The sequence below is a fragment of the Dermacentor variabilis genome, chromosome 10 (genome assembly GCF_050947875.1).
Source record: "Dermacentor variabilis isolate Ectoservices chromosome 10, ASM5094787v1, whole genome shotgun sequence".
Lineage (NCBI taxonomy): Eukaryota > Metazoa > Arthropoda > Arachnida > Ixodida > Ixodidae > Dermacentor > Dermacentor variabilis.
Window position 1 is genome coordinate 72,986,917 of NC_134577.1, and position 13,055 is coordinate 72,999,971.

General features: G+C 45.8%; 1 protein-coding gene across 2 annotated transcripts in view; it reads left to right on the forward strand.

Annotated features, from left to right (window-relative positions):
• Nucleotides 1-2,694: 2,694 nt before the first annotated feature.
• Nucleotides 2,695-13,055, forward strand: part of LOC142559614 (uncharacterized) — a 93,309-nt gene continuing 82,948 nt past the window's right edge. For both annotated transcript variants that reach the window (XM_075671189.1, XM_075671188.1), the window contains exons 1-2: nucleotides 2,695-2,837; nucleotides 6,161-6,360. The gene's annotated coding sequence lies outside the window, so the exon portion shown is untranslated. The remainder of the gene's footprint in view (nucleotides 2,838-6,160; nucleotides 6,361-13,055) is intronic.

Sequence of the window (13,055 nt, forward strand, 5' to 3'; positions counted from 1 at the left end):
TTAGTGCCCTTCCACTCTGTAAAAGAAGGATGACCAGCGAAGCTGTGCATGTGGACCCCCAAATGGGGAACTGCACCTCCACCATGGCTCGGCCTTGTATTGCACCATCTTCGGGATCGGCCCGCGTATGGGGAGTGCTTAACGCCAGCTTCACCTCGGCCCCGTGACGGCCTCGCATTGCACGGTCTACGGGATCGGGCCACGGACTGGGTGTGCTTCACGCCTGCTTTACCTCCACCACCGGTCGGCCCGGCATTGCCCTATCTTCCGTATCGGCTCACGTATTGGGAGTTCTCCGTCTGCACAAGGATACGATCCCCCGGAGAACTAGCCCTTAGCAGCTTCGCCGCAAAACACTAGCTCATACGAGTAATGATAAATAGCTTGTTCGTCATCACGCACCCAAGTTATGAAAACTGAAGTCTTTGTACGAAGGTCCTCTTCCATGCAGTAGAGGCAGGAGCGCTTATGGAGCCACTTTAAATACCTGCCGCTAACATAAGCTATAATGACTAGCCACCGTAGTTGTTCTGAGCAGTCCAGCCACTTCTTCCGCAATGCATAATTACAATCAAGGCCTGCCGACTAGCAGCTAAACAGTGATACGATACTTCATTCTTGCGTTATATGCTTTAGTCAAGAATCGTCAATCTAACGCAAATGTATGCGTTGAGATATGCCATTGGAGTACTTCCTATTGATGGCTGTCGAAATAGGGTGTAAATTCAAGGGCGACAGGTATCTACTAATTAGGACGCATTCGGGAGGTTGTTCAAAAGCGCTGTGGCCTTGTTGCAAAGCGGGTGAGAAAGAGATCTGAAGCTATGTTACGAGAATATCTGAGTATGGAAGTGACTATCTCGCTTCCTTATAATCAATGAAGCCTGCTTATATTCGCAGTAACGCTTAGTTGGTCTTTTACTTCTCGGAGGCGTTCACAGTTTTGCCCGCAAGGTGGACAACTAATTATGGTAGCAAATTATGAGACGACTTCACGAAGTACGGTTCTTTGTTTTGTCATCCCTATCAATTTCAGTGAAATTTCGGTTGCTAATTAAATTAACAAAATATAATATCACCAGCTCCATATTAGACGATATAGCCGGGTAAAGAATGAGCGATGATGCTGACGCAAACATTTAAGCTAAACCCTTTGTCATGTTTTCACTTGACTACAACGCTGCCTCGCCACCTCTGTTCATTTTGATTGTAGTTTTCTGTGCTACACCAGGCTACGTATGCGCACGCTTACCACGAACGAATTCAGCCAATCAGGGTTGACCGATGCGCCGATTGGTACGAATCCACTGGCACGAATTGCACGACCGGGGAGCGTGTGGGTGGCCCGATAAAAAAACCTTCGATTGTAGACCTCCTTGCAAATTGACCCCATTTTGAATGTCTGTGACCAAGCCATCTTGCCTCTCTAACTGAACAAAATTCATCGCGTCTTTCTCGTGCTTTGTGGCGACAGGTCTGTGAGTAAAACAGTTTCATTCGCAGCATGGTTGCCGCCATTGCGCTTGCGTCTCCCGATATTTACTCTCGCCAAGCCACTACGCCACGGAAAGTGTGAAACATTGTTCGTTTTTGTCAGTTTTAGGTTTGAGTGTTGAGTTTTACTTCACTGTTTTCTTGTGAGCACTTACAGTAGATCTGACACGGCTAGAAACAGTGTTCGCTGGCGTTTGCGTCAATAATTTGCGTTCTCCTGTTGAGCGATTCTCAGACACACAAGAAGCGATTTCTCTCTAGCCGTCTAATGCACGCGTTGTTCTTGTGAATAGCGTTTATTCATACGGTGCACGCCTTTCCGTTAGCAATTTTACTGTACTTTGCATGAAGTAATAGCGCTATTTCTCATTTTGTGGTTTTCATATTCCCCTGAAAATACGTTTTTTCCCTATCTGTCTGGCTGGTGACAAGTTCCAAATTGAATGTTACTCAGACGCATGGCCAAAAATGTCTTAGAATGTCTCAAGATACAGGTTACAGGTTATGGCTACAAACAGCAATGAACACCAATCATGCTCGTTTGCATTCAAGCAACATTGCTCTGCAAACTTACACAAGGCAAAGTAACTTAACGCTCTGAGAAACTTGGAGACAAGAAAGAGAAAAAAAAACTACGCTTGCACCATACCAAGACAACCTCCGTCTTAAAGTCGGACGAAGCCTACGTACAGAAAATGATCCCAAAGCAGAAGTCGGGCACTGAACCACTTTCAAGTCCCAGCGCAAGCTCTCAATGACGTCATTAATTTTCACGAGGTCTGTTCGGGCCACAGCTCATTTTTTCATCAGTACCGGTGGGCAATATTACATTCTAAAACAACCAAATGCGGAGATTAGCAAATTGTGAGAACATTTATTGCCCCGCAGTGCCTCAACCACGCAAATATAATTTTAACTTATGTACATGTTTGCGGCAATGTCGACGCAAGGAGCATTGCCTCACGTACTTTCTCTGCATATGCAGCAATCTTGGCCTACTGCCTATCGTCATTCGCACGTGGGAAGTAAGCATCAAATGGCCAATCTAGCAAACAGGTGGCATCGTATGTAGCAGTGGAACAATGGGAGCTATATTCCGATAGACGTTGACAGTGGGTCTCGAACACCTGTGACGCTGGCTCTCTCATGCTGGCTCGGGCAGCACGTCAAGCTGTGCAGTCTGAACGGGCTACGTCGTAGGCAGCCGTAACCTCGGCAGTAGCGAAACGTGGCCGTCTGCACTAGCACACCGCAGACGAAGTAAGCGAACGGAAGAACACAGCAGAACGAGCAAAGAGGAAGGCAGCGAAATCCACCTTTGTCGCCAACTCACCGATTGCATGGTGGGTGGAACGTGCATTGAGCAAACATTTCTCGTAGCGCAAAACTCGAACTACTGCTCAGCGGCGTTCAATTGGACAATATTTCTCTCGCTTTCACTGCTCATAGGAAGTGTATAGGCGTGCTGGGATTTTTATTTATTAGCTAATAATATTTGCAGGGCCCGAAGGTAGTAGAGGAATGAATGTGATAGTTACAAACGACGTGTGCGGTGAAATGACAACGCATAAAGCGTTGCAAGGCATTTTTTAAGGTGGTCTCGAATCGCTCGGCATCTGCCATGACAGAAGTGGAGCAGGGAAGGTTTTTCCACTTGGCGCTTGGCTGTTGTGAAGCAATAATCATCATATATGTGTGGGCGCCACCGTGGGAAGCTTACTTCAAAAATATGTATTGAATTCAGCTGGAACCTGGACATTCAACTCTGCGGGCGATAATAGCATTGCGCTCACCTTAGGTTGCTTCGACTATTTCTAAAAGGTGTATTGATTTCATTACGACGTGTGAAGCACGCCGTAGTGAAATGACCAATTTCTCTCTCAATTTTTTTCTCTTTGCATTATCTCTTTACATAATGATTTCATTCATTATGTATTTACTCTTACGAAGGGGCGGTGACTTATCGGTTGCAAACCGTTCCAATTTCATTATAAAATCCTAACTCACTTAATATCTGAGCTTGTTGATCAAGCATTAAGCATGTGGACGAAGATTAGGTTCGCAGAAGGAAAAGAAGACAAAATTTTGATTTACTTTTATACTTCTTGCGTAATAGAACCAATAAGTATTATTATTTGGTTTGAGAAATATATTTTATTTCATATTTGGAATGTGTTTCTCTGGAATACCACACACACAAACACAAGCAAATAAACTCAAGTATAAAGATGCTCAAAACTACCGCCACTAGGCAGTTCGCCATGGCGTGAAGGGGTGTTCTCCTAGCCGCGTTGAAGCCGTTGCTGCTCGATGATGCATTCAATGAGACCAAAGCAAACCATCGACGCTTATAGTTGCAAGTTCACTGTCCGTTTTGATAAGGATACCGTATGCATAACGGTATGGTAAGCACACAGCTACTTCTCAGATGGAGCACCCATGTTTGTGTTGGCAGTACTCTTGCCTGTAGCGCAATTCAGAAGGCGTTCCTGGTTACACTATAGACCCGATTTTTTTGAGCGTGTGTCCGCTTGAGCTTTCTGGTTTTTGCAACCAAACGCACAGCGCCTTTATCGACGACCTACAACACTGACCCGTGCATGGGCTGCATGCCGTGACCACGGGACGGTGGCGCCGACTACGGGAACGAGCACAGGCTTCCTCTATGTGTAGCTTATGTGTATTCCTCTGAAATGAAAGGAGTAGGTTAATTCTGGCATGACCGATACGATTAATGAAAACTGAAAGGGAGGCAGAGTCGTCTGTACTGTCCATGGAGCCGATGTCAATACGTGCTGCTAACATAAGCTATAATGGGTAGCCACCGTGCTTTGTCTGAGTATTCCGTAGATTTCTGCCTCAATAAATAATTATAATCGAAGCCTGCCAAGAGACAGGCAAAACTAGATGAGATACTTCGTGCTTTGTTTTGGTTCTTTAGTCAAATCTCACGAAATTTAACGTAAGTGAATGCCTGAAGTTATGCCATTCATGTGCACTTGCTCATGATGGCTGTCGAAAGCATCTGTAAATTCAAAGACGCACTTATTTACTAGTTAGGACATATTCGGGTGGTTTTTTGAGAGCGCTCCAACCTTCCTACGACGAGAGTGAAAAATAGCTTTAAACCTATATAACGAGAATTGCCGAGTATGAAAATGAAAATGTCGTTTCCTTATCATCAATGAAGCCTGTTTCGGCTACCAGTAACGCTTATTTGGCCTTTTAAAAGATCTTTGGGGCGGTGCTAGAGAGATCTGAAATCACCACCGCAATACACTATGTCAACGTCACAGTTTCGCACGAAACGCGAAGCATTCGTAGTGGTCGCAAAGTATTAGACAACTACAGGAACGACGGCATGCTACTTCATCAGCCCTGTCGATTGCAGAAAGATTTCGGGTTATCATTAAATTAGCACGCATGATATCACCAGCTAAATAATGGGCAACATAGCCGGGATGATTTAGCCCTCTCAGGAAGAAACGATGATGCTGACACACATATTTACGCTAATCCCTTTGTTGCGTGTTTGCTCGACTTCAACTTTGTTCCGCGCACCCTGTTCACTGATGGAGGTTTTGTGTGCTGCGTCAGGTTACGTATGCGCAGGGTTACCACAAACGAATATAACCTTCGATGGTTGGCCGAAGAAATATTTGCTACGAATCCACTGGCACGAAGCGCACCTCAGCGGGTCGCGTGGGAGGCCCCATAAAGACTTTCGCTGAAAACCAGCTTTCAAACAGAGGCTATATTGAAAGCCTGTGACGCCGCGGCCTTGCATCTTGAAGTGAAGAAAATTCATCGCGTCGTTTTCGTGCTTTGTGGTGACAGCACAGCAACGATTATAGAGTTTCCTTCGCAGCGTGGATGCCGCCGTAACTCTTGCGCCTCCCGATATTTGCTCTCGCCAAGCCACTATTCTATAGCAAATCTGAAATATACTGAACTTTTGTCAATTTAAAGCTTGCGTGTAGCGTTTTACTTCGTTGTTTTCTCGTGAGGAGCTTCAGAAGATCTGGCGAGGATAGAGGCAGTATTCGCCGGCATTTGCGTCCAAGTTTTGTGTTTTCGTGTTCCGCGATTCTCAGGAAGACAAGAAGCGATTGGTCGCTTCTTGAATTGAATTGAATGTTACTCAGAGACATGTCAAAAATGACTTAGAATGTCTCAAGGTACGCGTTACGCGTTATGGCTGCAAGCACCAATGAACGCCAATTATGCTCGTTTTTGTTCAAGCAACAGTGGTCTGCAAACTTACACAAGGCAAAGTACCCTCACGCTACTCCTGCTCATACCACAACAAACTACTCCTGCACCATACCAAGACAACCTCCGTCCTAGTGACAGATAAGGACTACGTACACAAAATGCCGCCGAAGCAGACGTGGGACGGTGACGCCACCTTCAAATTCCTGCGCCAGCTCGCAATGACATCATTAATTTTCCCGAAGACGTCTGTTGTGGCCAAGCTCATTTTTTCATCGGTATAGATGGGCAATATTATTTTCTAAAAGAACCAAATGCTGTGGTTAGCAAGTTGTGAGAACATTTAATGCCCTGAAATGCCTGAACCACGCAAATATACTTTTAACTTTTATTCAGGCTTGCGGTTATGTCGACGCAACAAGCATTGCTTGACGTACTTCCTCTGCATGTGCAGGAATCTCGGCCTGCTGCCTATCGTCATTAGCACGTAGGAAGTAATTACTGACTTCGTGGACGACAACTTCCTCCAAATCCAACAGGTGCCGTCAGATTGTCTGAGCACCACTTATACCAAGCAGGACCCTCACCGAGGCTTCCCTGGTAGCTGCGTAGGCGAGACAAGCATTGCCGGACGTATTTTGCCTGCAAGTGCAGGTTAGTGTTGAAGAAATGTTTTGCTCAATATTCTGCTTGTTGCCAATTCGCTATCGCTGCTGTCACATTTTCTTTTTCCCTTTGTGCTCTTTCGTGCTAAGTTGATTGGTTGCCGCTTTGTTGCTAGCCCAATGATGCCGACACATTCACAACCTACCGACAGTATTGAAGCAATTGAGTGTAGAAACTTAAAACAGGCAATTCACTAACGACATTCTCGGGAAATTTCAGTTAAAGTTGCCGTTCACTGCGCTTGATGATGTGGAACTAAAAGAAAAAGAAAGCATTTGAAAACATGAAAGCAAGTTTAGGTGCTTGAAATCACACCATTGAGAAACAGCGGGATGAAAAATTCAAGCTTACAAGTGATAACACAAAGGTCACATTAGAGGAGAAAGCACTCTCCGAAAGCGTGGCTGAGCTGGAACAATAATCTAGAATGAACAGGGTTGAAGACAGGGGCCGTCCCCTGCACCTAAGGGGGGCGCTGCATCGCAGTCATGCACCAGTCATGCGCCAGTCCTGTCGTATGTGTTCCTTCTACTTCGTTTTCGTATTTAGCGCTTTTTTTAATGAAAACTGGCAAGATGAATCAACTCGGCCAAATCAAAGTATTGTTGCAAAGAACCAAATGCGGCTGACCTTGATGTCCCCCATCTAGTGCCTACAAAAGCTCAAGAGAAGAAAACATCGTAGCCAGATTCTGTGCGCGCATAAAGAAGGACGAATTTGTCAGTAAGGCACTTAAGGGTAAGCTTCACCTCAGTGACATCGGTGTGAATGCTTTTGTTGACAGCGCCGTCCACATCAAAAAGACATGAAACCGCGAAATAACGCTCTTTTTGCAAAGGCGCTGGGTTTGGAATAAGAACAAAAGAAATGGCAATTTCTTTGAAAAGGAAAGACAGGAAAGCCGAGAAAGCCAGGGTGTACCACATTGCCGATGAATCAGACCTAGTGCTCATTAAGTATTCAGCGTTTTAATTTGTGCCCGCCTTAACCCGTTTCTTCAATCATGGCATAACGACGACGAGTGACTTAGATGACTTGCTTCAGAAAGGTAATCACTCTCTTATCCATTTCAATGCGCGCAGCCTCCGCAAGCACAACGATGACTTCCAGAACCTCCTTTCAAGACTTCGTTTCACCTTTTCAATCATTGTTGTCTCAGAGACATGGCTTAGCAAAGTGGATAAAAACTTTTGCTTTTTAGCTTCATGTAAATCAGAGTATACCGACTGACTCTCCAATAACAACGGTGGAGCAGGTGTTCGGATCTTGACTGGAATCCCATACAAACGCAGACTAGACCTCAGGCTAAATATATGAAACTGCGAATCAGTTTGGTTGGAATTTCATCCTAACTTTCTCAACACCAATAATAAAAATTTCATCTTTGGTTGCGTTTGCCGTTAACCTTCTTCCTAAGCTCCAGGTATTTGTTTTTCTCTCGAAAATATAATGACGAAGTTATCCATAGTGAACAAAAGTGTCATAATTGCGGATAATATGAACATAACGTAATGCAGTCATCCCTGAGCTCCCTCAGTTATTCATCTTGTGTTCATGGTTTTGGTTATTAATGTCTCATTAATGTCCCTACTCGTTCATTTCTTCCGCGTTCCAGTACTCCATTGATCACGCATTTTCTTATATTCTGAATCCACCTAATGCGAGAATATTTAAAACTGATATTACTATTTTATCGTCCTTCTGCACACTATATCTGCGCGCTATTCTTATACAAATACTTGCACCAAAGTTCATTTAAAAAAAGATACCTTCTGAGAACCTCTTTTTCATACTGACTGGTATTTCGTTCTTCACACTAACGATCCGCAGGTTCTCGCGTTTTCTGAGAAACTTTTGATCACTCTAAGATACGCAAATGCAAAAGTAAGTGGCGACACCTCAAAAGCCATGCGTCACTGATAGTCTGTTAAAAGCCATGCACACACACAAAAAGGCCCTTATTGAAAAGTAAAAAGACAACTATTCAATGCAACACTAGGTAGGCGGTACAAGAAATTCTGCAACTCACTTTCTGCTCAGCTTTAAAAAAAATTCAAAATGATTCCACTCTATAAAGAAGGGTGACCAGCGGAGCTGTGTATATTTAGAGCCGGGGACTATGGCCACGTGATGCGCATACTTCTCCAGTCCGGCAACGTGGCTCTACGCGTCGTCGTACACTACAGTGTGACTAATCTTGTCTTGTACTTCTATTGAGAAGATATTGAGAAGGCGATATCTTCTCAATATTGTCTTGTACTTCGCCATTTCTTTCATCTTTCTATGGAATCTTATGCAGCATCTGCTAGTCAACGCGCTCACTATGATGTTTGTATGATGGGAAGTTCACCAGAACGTTGAGCCAGGCCTTTACTTTGCCCTTCTTCACGGGACCCCTCTTGTAACTGGGCATCGAAAGCAGTGTGATTAATTGTTGCAGACAGTTCCAAAAGGGGGCGCCTACGGAAATTCAGCTGAGGCCAAAGCTGTTTTTTCGAAGATGCACATGAAACTTTTATTGCAACAAACGAAAATAGAGACATAAAATAACCACCCATTGAAAAACTCATAATTAGAAACAAAATATAATGAGAGCTATAACAGTAGCCACAGCACTCGAGATGGGGGCAGAATGTGAGTTTGAGCGTGCACGAAATAGTTCAACGCGGAGGGGCGGAGACGAGGTTTCGATAAAAAATAGCGTTCGTGTCACCATAATGTCGATGTACTTGACCGAGTAGCCAACGACAAGGCCGCAGCTCGGGCTTGGAGGCGGGATGCAGGTGGCTTGGTGGCACGGGCAGGTGGAGGCGGCGCCTCGGCCTGGTAGCTGGGTGCAAACTCAGGCCCGTAGCCCGACTGCTCGCACTCTCCCTGCGGGCGCAGAAATTCGCCGGCCTCGCGTAGAGTAGTTCGCCGGCCGCGCTCGGAAAAAGTAGTGACGCCTGGGAACGAGATGGCAGGAGGCCCCGCTCGAGCGAAGCCCTGGTGGCTCGGATCCGTAACCCGATGGCCCGTTTTCAGGATCCTGTGGCCTATGTTCATTACACCGCTTCTCGAACTCTGCCCCTCTTCCGTGAGCGCGCCTTCCTTTTCTGCCACCTTCGCCGGTTTGTATTTTCCTGATTGGTCTCTGTGAACTCCGTGCACTTTCCCGTTTGGGTCACTTATTTTTGTATTACCTTTATGCGCAGCGTGTTCGCGCTCTTCATGCTCCCCGACGTCGTCGTCGTCTTCCATTCAGCACTGAATTTGCCTCCGCGCAAGCAATACGTTGTCATCTTCTTTCTCTTCTTCCACCACGGCACTCTTTCGCGCGCTTCACACATCACAGAGAGATGGCACTTGATGTGTACTTTGACGGCCATGCCGCCGTCGACGTACCGTGGAAGACTTTGAACCGTCTCCTGAATGTCAAAGGGCACGTTGATGACCTGTTCCTTGATTCTCAAGTGCCCACCCCCATGAGTCAAACGTCTGATACACATGAAGGGAAGGCATGGCGAGACTAGCCGTTAATCCACAGCGTCGAGCTTCGGAAAGTGCGCCGGCACGGGCGGATACACGTAACCGTTCGCCGTGGCGAAACGCGAACGGCACCCTTTGGGAGGCCATCTCCACATGTACCACACAGGTGAAAGTCGGAAACGCATTTGGTCAGGGAAACACCGCATTAACACATTCAACGTACGTGGCCGCTTCTCTATGTCCTTCACGGTGGTGATGGTAGCAAGGCGGTTGTCAAACCACAGTGCGCCACACACGTTGCAACTGACGCGGAAGTTGCGGTCCGGAAAATCTCGTTGGAACCTGACATTCTCACTCTTTAACCGATCGACGTTGACACATTTGCGCCGATGTAACTGGGCAGCATTCTCCGCCTTGCGATGTACCTTGTCTTGTCTGGCGACGCGCTCAGGCTTGGCGTTTGCAGCACGAGCTTTGTCGGCATTGTGTGCGCCCCGCCGTTACCGCGCACATTCCCGGTTATATTCCGGCCGTTGCTCTTTGAATGCGCGCTGTTCTTCCACAGTTCGAACGAGACGTGGCCTACCCATTGTAAGGGTGAAACGGAACCGAAAAAAGCTGCGTCCTTCCCCTATAGAGTCTCACCCGCTGCAGACTTTTAGCCCCTTAATCAGTGGCTCATACACCACCACCCCTGAACGCGACCCACATGATGATAGTTTATACACACGCAAATCACGAAATGCTGGTAAGTAGCGTAAGGCTGCCCCACTCTAATAGGTGAAACCAAATGTTATCCACAAACGATACTTCAGTGCGGTTCTGTCCGAAAAAGAAAGAAACTTGAAAACAAGAAGCTCACAACATAGCGAAGGTATCCCACGATGGCAATATATAAAGCGACTTATGATTGCAGACACTTTCATCGATTTTTTTTTGCCCGATATCTCCACTCAAGAACAGAACTCGTATACATCAATGTGCCATACACAATAATTTTATATGTTTCTAATTAATGCTGACGAAATGGTGTCAGAAACATTTGAAAGATATCTATCCCGGGCCGGACAACATTCATGCTGGTCACGTTAAAATAACTTCTAAATCAATATAAGTTGTTCTGCCTTCAACATAGATTGTTGAGAAATTATTGACCTCATGTTTACAAGCGGCACATTTCCTCGCGAGCTTAAACATTTTAAGGACACTCCAGTTTTTATAAAAGGCGATCGCTCAATACTAATTTACTACAGGCCAGTCTGTGTTTTACCCTTTTTTTAGCAAGGTCATCGAGAAAGCAATCGAAAAATGACTGATGGAATATTTAAACAAATTTATTATTCTTCCACCTGACCAAATTGCATTTCCATTCGGTTACTCTACTCACCAAGTACGTTCCCGCTAGCGACAAAAACGCGCGCGACCCGCAGAGCGCGGTGAGCGTCTGCGCGGCAGATGCGCACAGGCGAGTTCGGAATCGCGTTTTGTGGGCTCGTGGCGCTGGCTCTCGCTTGCTGGCTCGTGCAGCACGCACCGCTATGGTTCCTGAACTACCTACGCCGTCGGTAGCCGCAACCTCGGAAGTAGCGAAACATGGCCGTCCACTCTAGTACACCGCCTACGCACTGCTGTCGGCCGTAAAGCATATAAATAAATCACAACTCCAGAAATCAGTTATATATACGGACTCCCTCAGTGTTGTGAAGGCCTCTATGTCTTTCTGTAATCGCAAAAATCCAGTATTTAATGAACTCTACTCCGAACTGTGTAAAGCGTATATATGTAACCAACATGTGATTATATGCTGGGTGCCTGGACATAGGGGCATCGAGGGAAACGTTCTAGCCGACCAGATGGCCACATCAATTTCATTGCATGCAGTTAATCCATACTGCTTCGGTCCCTGTCACAGAGCTGAAGCATTTCTTAAGAAGGACACTACGAAACCACTGGCAACGCATGTGGGACGAAGAAATAAATAATAAACTGCATGTAATAAAGCCACAATTAGGTTTCTGGCCTCCTGTAACAAAATCCCGCCGGACAGATGTCCTATTCTGCCGTCTAAGTATAGGACACACTTTTGGCACACATAACTTTTTACTCACGGGAAACGAGCCTCCAACCTGTGGTAGATGCGGGGAGAGGCTGACCGTCCTCCACGCCCTACTGGAGTGTCGGGAAGCCGAATCTGAAAGAAAGAAACATTTTCTCTTAGCATACCGGCAGCACATCCCTCTTCATCCTGTTATGTTACTTGGTCCAGAGCCACTCCTTGACACGAACGCCGTCCTAGGTTTTTTGAAAGATGTTGTATCGCGTGTTATTAGCCCCACACGTTCGCAGCGCTTCCTCTCTTCAGAGGATGCCGCTGTGACAATTATTTTGAATAGCACATGCCTCTAGGCCCTTGTGGTTCACGAGCTCTGGCGAGGCAGTAGTGCTGTAAGCAATTTAACATCTCGCATATTTTAAAGAATGCATCATTCTTCTACGAAGGATTTTAATGTTCATAGTATTCGTCATTAGTCATCGCCATAATTTTATAGCACGTAGATTTTACGCGCTTTACAGCGACTATTTTTAGGCCACTTTACAGCCAAGTCACATCTTCCCTAATACATCGTTCACACTACCACTTGTCATGGCGCTCTTTGGCCAAACCTGGCCCTTGCGCTATAAAACACTACACATCATCATCATCAAGCTAAAGGAATCACGCAGCAAAATGAGCAAGGAGGCAGCCAGCGAAATCCATTTTCGTCGTGAACTCTCCGAATACATGTTGTGCGGAACGAGCATTAAGGCAAACATTACTCGTGGCGCAAAACTCGAAGGACCGCTCAGCAGTGTTCTATTGGACAATAATGTTTTCGCCTTCACAAGTCATAGGAAGTGCTTAGGCATACTCCGATTTTTATTTATTTACTCTGAACTCTTCCAGGGCCCGAAGGCAGTACAAGCATGGATGTCATAGTTACGAACGTGTGCAGTGAAATGATAACGCATAAAGCGTTGCAAGGGATTTTCTAAGGCGATTTTGAATCGTTCTGCATCTGCGATGGCACCAGTGGAGAAGGGAAGGTTCTTCAGTTTGGTTCTTGCTATTGCGAGGCAATAACCATCATATAAGTTAGTGCGACACGGTGGCAAGCTTGCTTCGAAAATGTGTATTGAATTCAGCTGGAGCCTGGGCATTTAAATCTACAGGCGAT